Consider the following 10,213-nt stretch of genomic DNA (forward strand, 5'->3'; position numbering starts at 1 on the left):
AAACATTTACATCTGTGTGATATTTAATACACAAATCCTGGGAAGAGTCACACCTTTACATTATTTTAGAATTTGCTTTTAAATACCTTAGTTATCTAGGTAGTTTTAAAGCTTTCTTATAAGAACGAGACCTCTTTTTTTGGACTTATTTATCCAATATTATGTTTTTATTAATGATCTCAAAGAAAAGTGATTCACTGAATGGCACACAATTACCTACACAGTCCTCCATTTTGGAACTGCAGAACAGGTGTTCAAGAAAGTCCATTGCTGAGAGAGAGTGGCCAAATTGTATTATTATATTGTGTACAGCTACTATATGGAACAACAAATCCCATCATTATGTACAAAATAATAAAATATGGAACAACAAATCCCATCATTATGTTCAACTATAATAGTGAGGGGAAAAAAGAAAGTCTGTTGCTGTTGTATCCTCAGTAATTTCAGGAACTTTAAGTTTCTATGCCTTGATCACAGAGCCATCTCCTGCAGAGACATTGCATGAATTCTTGTCTCTTGCAGCTACTAGTAACTTATATAACTTCTCATAAATCATTCACTGCTTTGGGCCACAATTCACTTATCTATAAGGAGACTATTGGAAGAAACTGATGCTTTTCAAACTATGTTAGGATCCCTGACACTCTATGGGGCAGTCAGAGGTAGGTTCCTAATTTAATGTGTTCATATTTTATAGATGAAAATGATATTTATGGGTATTGGGGGTATTTTGTCCTATAATACAGTGTTTCCTCCTTAAACAAAAATTTACTGAAACCACTAAATAACCATTGGGATACACTCTCTAAAATCAACATCTTTGAGACACTCCAGAAATCTGTTTTTATGGACTAAACTTAAAATATCTGTGGAATGAACTCAAAAATAAATTAATCTAAGTCCTAATCTATGCTCTCTTTTATTATAGAAACATGGAAAGAATCTATGATTCTCTCTGTACTTCAGTAGACTCGGTTGCTTTTAATCCAGTAATTGTATTTTCAAAAAGCAAACATGTGAAAACATTTTAATACTGGAGCACATTTTCATCACTGTAAAACATCGCACCTCTTTTGGGAACTCTATGTTCTTTTCTCTATCAACTATTTTCCAACCCATTCTACTTTCCCAAATAAGATTAATTTCTCCTAGTCGTAGAAGCATGGAAATCCACTGGCTCAAAACTCCCACAGCTAAATTTCTATATTTATTTTATAATTACTTTTAGTTGTGCTACACTAGAGATGGTGGGAAAAAGAAATATAGAGTAATTACCAAGAGAACAAGTAGCAGGATGCTTGGATTTGTGTGGTGTGTGTGTGTGTGTGTGTGTGTGTGTGTGTGTTCCTTGCTCTGCTGCAAACTCAGCTTGGTTAAATTGGAGTAATCTCCATGTATTCATTTTTCAGAATTTCTAAAATGCCTTTACAAGAGTTAAAAGTTATAGTTTACATGTTAATTACTTGGCACAGTGCCTAGTATATAGTAAACCACAATTGGCTGATAATATTTAATATATGTTGTTCTGTCATCCCCCAAAAGTAAAATTTTACTACTCAGTTTGAAATTATAGATAGAAAAATGCTTTATAAATTTTATTGTCATTATTGGAAAAGAGTAACTTGAAACTAATGAGGTTTTCCTACTTCCTATATTGCTTAATGAAATGTTAAAAATTCATGAAAGTGCATGGTTATTCTCATTGTTTAATCATGGGATATATAACCTGAACAAAATATTATCAAGGCAAAAAACACTATGGAGAAAATAGTAACAGTATTTTTGAAACACTAGAGCAGAGGGAACATATATAGAAGTAATATAAGAACTGAAAGTTCTCCGACCCCCGTAGTCACGTAGTCACCACTGCCAACTGATAACACTCCTCTTCAAATATTCTGAATCACCTGCTGTTCTAGCACAGGTGGCCAGGCAGCCACCACAGCATCAACCAGGATTGCAAACAGGATGGGTTATATTTACCACCACCCCCCCCACTGTAACATTATGAAGACAGGCTCAAAAACACATCAAGAATGTCAGAGGCTCTATTTCCTCTCAATAAACATGATAAAGCAAAAAAGCAACAAGTGGTAAATGTTAAAAAGTTCATATGACTAGGCCTTCTTTGGGAAAATATTCCTAAAATGAATAGTCCATATAATGAAGGAAGAAGGCTGGAAACTAAACGAGACATTACATTTATTTTAAAAATCTAGATTCTAAAAGAGTAATTTTTGCCCAAACAGAGAGTAATTACAAAGTATTGAAGACTTGGTAAAATACATATTAATCAAATCCAGAATTTGAATGTGCACATAAATTCATAGCCAGGATGCAATAAACACTTAATATTCAAAGATACAAAATAAATTCCTAAATGTTATAGTTTTATTTAATTTTTCTCAAGTCCCGAATACAATGCTTGTAAAATATATTCTGATTTAAATAAATTCAGAATGTAATTTCCCTTAAAGATGCAAGTTTACAGCATATTTATCTAGTCACTAGATATTTACTGAAAAAGCATGAAAACCGAGAGCCAATAAAACACAAGTAAAATAAATTGTATGCTCATTTTCAAATACAGAATCCTAGAATACTGGTGCAAACAACATTTGTAAGGATTAACAGATCCAATCCTCCTCAACATTGCCTGCATTTTTTCCTTTGTACTAATATTTTCCTTTTATCCTTTAACATTTTTCTTATATGAAAGAAATGTAATGACTTCTTACACAAATTACCTAAATAATGTATATTTTAAAAAATCACCTGAGATCCTTTTGAAAACAGGATAAGACACAAATTTGTCTTCTTTTCCTCTTTTGCTTATTAAAAGTCTTTGGCAACAACTGGTTCAGTCTAGCACATTAGTTAGAAAGACAGAAATTAGGAGGAGCCCCTGTGGCCTGACTCTTTGTACAGTTTGGCTTTAGTCAACAGGAAACTTAATTAATCCTAGAAATCTTCATCTATAAAATAAACCCACAAATGATACAAGAATTATGTTTTAATATAGAATATGCCATATACCTAAGTCTATGTGGGTATAAGGAATAATGTCAATATTTCAAAGAAAAAATACATAAAATTTTCATGTACTATGAGCAAATAAAGGACATTATAAACATGAAGAAACATCCTATGTAAGGCTACTTACAAATTTAGGAAAACAGGGTTAGAACCATAGTATCAGTTAAAGTTGAATGAGCACTAAGATGAATGTTGTGATCCACATTGAAAATGAATGGAGCTTTCTATGATGCTCTGCCAGAGACTGTGTTGTTTAGCCCCTTAGTTTGGGAGTAGGTTAATAAGTATTTCAAAAGGATATTTTGTTAAAATTCAGTTGTAAACTATTTGGTTAGATAAATACTAGCCAAGATCCAGTGCCATCCTGTGTAGTGTGTAGGCTTGATCAAGATGCTAAGTGAAGTTAGCCAATCCCCCCAAAACAAATGCCGAATGTTTCCTCTGATATAAGGAGGCTGACTCATAGTGGGGTAGGGAGGGGGAGCGTCGGAGGAATAGGTGAATTCTAGATAAGGAAGAGGGGTGGGAGGGAAAGGGAGGGGGCAGGGGACTACAAGGATGGTGGAATGTGGTGGACATCATTAACCAAAGTACATGCATGAAGACACAAATTGGTGTCAACACACTTTATATAGAAACAGAGATATGAAAAATTGTGCTGTTTATGTGTAATAAGAATTGTAATGCATTCTGCTGTCATTTATTTTTTTTTAAATCAATTAAAAAAAAAGATGTCTCCCAAAAGGAGGGAAGACAGCTTTGGCCATGAGACCACTCTGTAACAGAAGACCTCAAAGGAGCCGTGATCCTTGGGAAATGGATTCAAAATACTGTTTTATATTTTTATATTATATCATCCACACCTCTCATTTATCTCATGTCAGATGTGATGTGTAAATTTAATTTCATCAGAGGGCACCCAAAGAATGTGATTGGCTGTGCAATATGCACGGAATGAAGATTTTATATATATATATATATATATATATATATATATATATATATATATATATAATTATACACACACACACATACACACACATATAAATACATATACATATATACATACACACACATTTAAACAGTTTCTAGACATTTTCTAGACAGATTCTTCATTTTCAAATTCCTTGAGTGCAATGCTACCCTCACAAAAAAATGTAATTTTAACTTATCCTATGGACAGAATAAATATTTTCTAATGGTGAATCACATCATAAATGATAGTAAAACATTATAGGTTACTCCAGGAACTCCTATGACTTTTTTCCTGTATGTATAAAGTGAATACTTACAGGTATTTTCAATCAGTTAATTACTTGTACCCAATTCTTGATTTTAGACATCAAGGAAAAGCAGAATATTCTCTCCTACCATTGTTTTTATGGGAATATCTACTTGAATATGATCAATTACTCTTAAGAACAGTGTCTGCATCTATAAGTGTTACATAGGAAAAAAATCTGCAGGAGGAAAATGCCTTCCTGAACCAACTTTCAGGAATGAACTAATTTGAGAAAACTGACAGATATTCTGCCACTAAACTGAACAGGTCGCATTTGTCAAATGTAAGCTATATTTTATTTCTCTGAAAATAATTTAATAACTTTGTTCTTGTTTACTTGCATGGATCACAATTTAAAATGCACCCACATGGTTTTTATTACTTACAGATGATATTTGCTGAAATTTGATCCATTATATGTGCAAGGACACAAATGAGAGTCAGAAATCAGTTATGACCCCATTAGAACAGTTTATTCTTGTGAATATATCTCTGCAGCCTATCTTTTCAGTTACATTGGATCATCTGTAGCTCATACTTTATCACAGACTGTTTACTCAAGCAAATAATATCTACATATAATAAAACTAATAAAACTCTGGGGTGGCTTGATTTAGGAGGTGATTTTATCACTGGGTATATCTCTAAACTCATAGAATAGCAGATTCTGCTAAAAATAAGTATTTTTGACTGGTCAATTTAGTAGCTACTAGCCATCTACTGCTATTTAAGTTTATAGTAATTAAAATTAAATAAAGCTAAATTATCAGTTATTCTATAGCAGTGGACACCTTCCCAGTGTGCAATGGTCACATGTAGTCTATAGCTACTGTGCAATACAATGCAGATGTACAATATTAAAATTGTTACCCAACACCCCTAGAGATCTTACTGTGTACAGATATGATCTCAAGCTATGTGGGGATAGAACAGTCAATTTTTTTCCAAATTTAACTCTTTGTCCAAAGTGATCAAATGACTTTTTAAAGGTGATATCATTTTTAAAAACTCAATTTGAAGAAATCAGACCAGGTGAATAGCTACTTCATTGTATCAATTCTTGTGACCCTTGCTTATCAAACCCACACCAAGGTCCAACCCCAGGTAACCATTAATCTGTTCTGCCAGGATAGATTGTTTGTATTTTTTAGTGTCCAAACGAGTCATATATGTTTAGTGTACTCTTGCCTATTTTGTTTAAATCCTATACACTTATTAAACTCATTTATTTGTTCTAGTAGCTTTTGATGTAGATTCTTCAGGCATTTCTACAAAGGTGATCATGCCATTTGGGATTATAGATGCTTTTATTCTGTCATTTCCAATCAGTGTGCCTTTTATATTTTTGTGTAGGATTAATTATTTGACTAGAATCTCTAAGACAATAAATAGAAGCTATACAAGTGAACATTTTGTCTTATGTTTGATCTTAGGGGGAAATATCCAATCTTTCATCATTAAGCATGATGTTAGTTGTAGGTTACGCAATTCAGGAGATTTGTTTCGTTTTGTTATTTGACTTTTGAAGAATATTTACAGAAGTCCTCTTGAAGGATCTATGTTTTCCCCAAGAATGTCAAAAAGAAGTCTCTTAGAGCTCATTAGTAAGCTCAGCAAGGTGCAGGATATAAGATAAACAACAATAACAACAAATTGCTTTTCTATATCCTAGTAATGATATCTGGATACCCAAATTAAAAATACAGTAAAATTTATAATTACTGAAAAAATGAAATATCTATATGTAAATATAACAAAACACATACAGGACTTTATTGCTGAAAATTATAAAATTCTGATAAGAAATTTTAAAATCTAAATAAATGGAGAGACATACCAAGTACCTGGATTGGAAAACTAAAGACATAAACTCTCCCTACAATGATTCATAGTTTTACTGTAATTTCTATCAAGATTTCACCAAGATGTTTTTGTAGATGATAGATAATAAGAGCTTTATACAAATTCAAAACAACCTAGTAAAAACAATTTTGAAAAAAAAATAAAAGAAGAAGAAGAAATCAGCCTGCCCAAACTCAAAAATCATTATATAGCTGCAGTGACCAAGATATTGTGGTATTAGTGGAAGGGCAGATACATAGATCCTTGGGTGTCAGTACAGAACCCAGAAACAGACCTACACATATATGTTCAACTGATGCTTCATAAAGGTGCAAATGCTATCCAACAGGGAAAGAGATCTTTTCAACAAATTGTACTCGAATGACTGGATATCCTTATGTCAAAAAATAAACATTAAGCCTCACAACTCACACCAGAAATAATTAAAAAATGGATCAAAGATAAAATGTAAAGCTATAATGTTTTAGAAAAAAATAAAAGAAAATTGTCAGTATCCAGGGCAAGACAGAGTCTTGACTCCAAAAGCACTATCAATGAAAACTTATCAAAAAAATTGATAACTTATCCAATTAAATTTTTTGCTTTACAAAAAACTTTGTTCAGTAGACAAAACAAATACTACAAAGTGAACACTAGAGTCAAAATAAAATCTAATGAGAAAAAAAAAATGATCCAAGACATGAAGACAATGTAGAAATGGCAAATAAACACATGGAAATATATTACACATCAACAATGAGATATCCTTACAGACCTACCAAAACATCTAAAATAAAAAAAAAATAGTGGCAATTTCAAATATTGATGAGAACATAAAGAAAGCAAATTATTTATTGCCAATAGGATATAAAATGTGACAGCCACTCTGGAAAGCAAATTAGGAATTTTCTTCAAAAACTACATGTATGACTAATTACATAATTCATTGATTGGATACCGCAGCATTTATTCCAAAAAAAATGAGATCTTATGTTCACACAAAAATGTCTTCATGAATGTATTATATACATTTATTTGTAATAGCCCCAAATTGGAAACAACTCAGGCATATCCTTCAATGAGTGGATGATTAAAGACGTGGTATAGGTCTGTATCATTGAGTACTAGTCAACGATAGAATGAGAAAAAAATATTGATATATTCAACAACTTGGGTGGATCTCCAGAGAATCATACTCAAGGGAAAAAAAGGTAATCCCCTAGGTAATATACTCTACAATATCACATTTGTATTATTTATATGACAAACTACAGAAAATGAGAACAGATGAGTGACTGTCAGGGATCAGGACAGGGTGGTTGCAAGAGAAAAGTGAGTGTGTTTCTATACAAGAACAACAGGATGAACCATTGTGGTGGTGAAGACATTCTGAATGTATCTATGTCCATGCCCTGGGTACAGTGCCAGCCTATAACTTTGCAAGATATTACCACTGCGGGAACTGGGTAAAGGGTGCAGGAGATGTCTCTGAATTATTTCTTACAACTGCATGTGATTTTATAACTATATCAAATAAAAGTGCAATATCAAAATTTAAAAAAAAATGAAAAGTAGAAAATTCTCTAAAATAATTGATGTAATTGAAAAAGAAAATTGATAAAAATAACAAAATTTTCAATTTTGTGAATGACACAAGATATCACTACAGATGTTAGAGATTTTAAAGCACTAACAAAATAATTATGTAGAAATTGTGCCCATCACCAACAATTTGGATGAATAAATTTCTCAAGAACATCACTGAAGAACTTTTAAGAAATCATTTAGTTTCTTATTTCTTGAAGGAATTATTCATTATTAAAAAACATACAATGAGGAAACCTCAGGTTCACATGCCTTCGTGGGCAAATTGTCCAAACCAAGAGGGAAAAAATGTATACTAATATTTAATGTTTTTAGATAATAAAAAAATTCATCCAAATATTTAGTGAGGATACCATAAAACTAAAAGTACAAAAGTATAAGAAAAATAATATTCTTACAATATTTCTAAAATATAAAACTAGTATTACTCAACTCAGCAAACTAAGAATAGGAAGGAAATTTCTAAGTTTGATAAATAATACATCCAGAAAATTTGGCACACCTTATAATTATTAAGATAGTGAAAACCTTCCCCTCAGGGAAGAAATTAATGATTCTTGGTGTCACCACTTTTTAAGCAAATGTACTAGAAATTGTAACCAGTGCAATAAAGCAAGAAAAATGGACTATAATTATTGGAATGGAAGAAATAAAACTGTCATTCACATGACAAAATTAATGTAAATAGAAAGTTAGAAGGAATTTAGAAACAAACATTAGAATTATTTAGTGACTAGAAAGGTCAATAAAATAATGTCAATACACAATAATTAAGTTTATTTCTATATATTAGAACCACAATTACAAATGCAAATACCTCTAGTTTCCTAAAGAAAAAGAAAAACATTGGTTGATTCTAGATTAATTGAAAGTCATTAAATATTTATATATTTGGGAGACATTTTTATAAAATAGGTTTTCTCCCTTGCTACCTAGTTAACATAATGAAAATAGATTTAAACTTTTGTGAAATTTAATGAGCTTTTCTAAATTTCATCTATAAACAAAAATAAAAGCCAAACAAGAAAAGCTGAGATACTAAATAATAAAAGTGGGAAATTTTACTCTTTTTTTTTTGTATCAGAGATTGAACACAGGGATGCTTTACCACTGAGCCACATCCCCAGCCCTTTCTATCTTTTATTTTGAAACAGCATCTCTCTAGATTGCTTATAGCCTCTCTAAACTACTGAGGCTGGCTTTGAACTTGGGATCCTCCTGCCTCAGCCTCCTAAACCATTGGGATTACAGGTATGTACTACTGCTCCTGATGGGAATCTTATTCTTAATATTTAAAGATCTGTAATAAAATAATGATGATAAAGACATTGGAATACCATCTGTAAAGACCTACTAATGAGCTTTGGTAACTATGACAATGCGGAATTTGGCATGTCTAAACAAAAAACATTGAAACAAATCCAGTGTCCCAAAGTAAAAGAAGAAGGTATTCAACAAACATTGCTGGGTTGTGGATCACTATGCTGAAAATAAACAAGGCATATTTGCCTTTTTCTTGCTGTGTGTTTCATATACAAAATAGCAGTTCCTGGTAGGTTGCAAATCCAAATATGAAAAATAATAAAGGTTTTATAGGAAAATCTAGAATATTTCTATATATATAATTTTCTATAGATATAGATATAGATATATTTCTCTATATATCTATATATATATATATATATAATTTTCTATAGTAAAGACTTCTTAATCTAGTCAAAAAATCTTTTAAAGAAACACAGATGGTAAATTGGGCAATGTTAAGAATGATGTATCTAAAGACATCTTAAGAGAATAAAGGGCAAGTCAAAGAATGAGGGAGTGTTCTTAATAACCCTATGAGAGAGGATTCATATGTAGAATTGCAGAACAGGAGTCCAGGGGCCTAGAATCCCCTTTATTTCTCAAGAACAACTGAAGAATTTGCCTTGAACACAATATCCTGGCCTAAGAGAGAACCGGCTGGATCAGCCCAAGCACTGTACCTCTGAGAACTCCCATGAATGGGATGTTCCACCCAATACGCCATGTGGCCCCCAAAGTATGAAGATCAGAGTGGGCAAGGTCCCTCGGCTGAGACTCCATGGGCCCTGTGCAGCTTTCCTGAGGCTTGGGGACCAGCTTCTGCTAAATCCTCAGTTTCTGCGGTCCCTTGTTTCATATCCGCTCTCTGTAAGTAATAAGCTTGTTTGTGTAACTTGTGTGGGGGGAGGGGCGGGGGGTATCCTGTCTCTCTGACTCATATAAGTCAGTAGTCAGTGCACAGTGACCCTGTTTCACAATAATATAAAGAATTCCTAAACACAGTGAGAAAAAGAAAAAAAAATAGAGCTTGGGAAGAAGGATCTTTTAAATGGCCAATAAACATGAAAAATGCTCCATTTCATTCATTATCAGCTAAATGCATATTCAAATTGCAATACTTTGCATCTACCAATCTACCAG

This window comes from Marmota marmota, unplaced genomic scaffold (genome assembly GCF_001458135.2).
Source record: "Marmota marmota marmota unplaced genomic scaffold, marMar, whole genome shotgun sequence".
In the NCBI taxonomy this organism is placed as follows: Eukaryota; Metazoa; Chordata; class Mammalia; order Rodentia; family Sciuridae; genus Marmota; species Marmota marmota.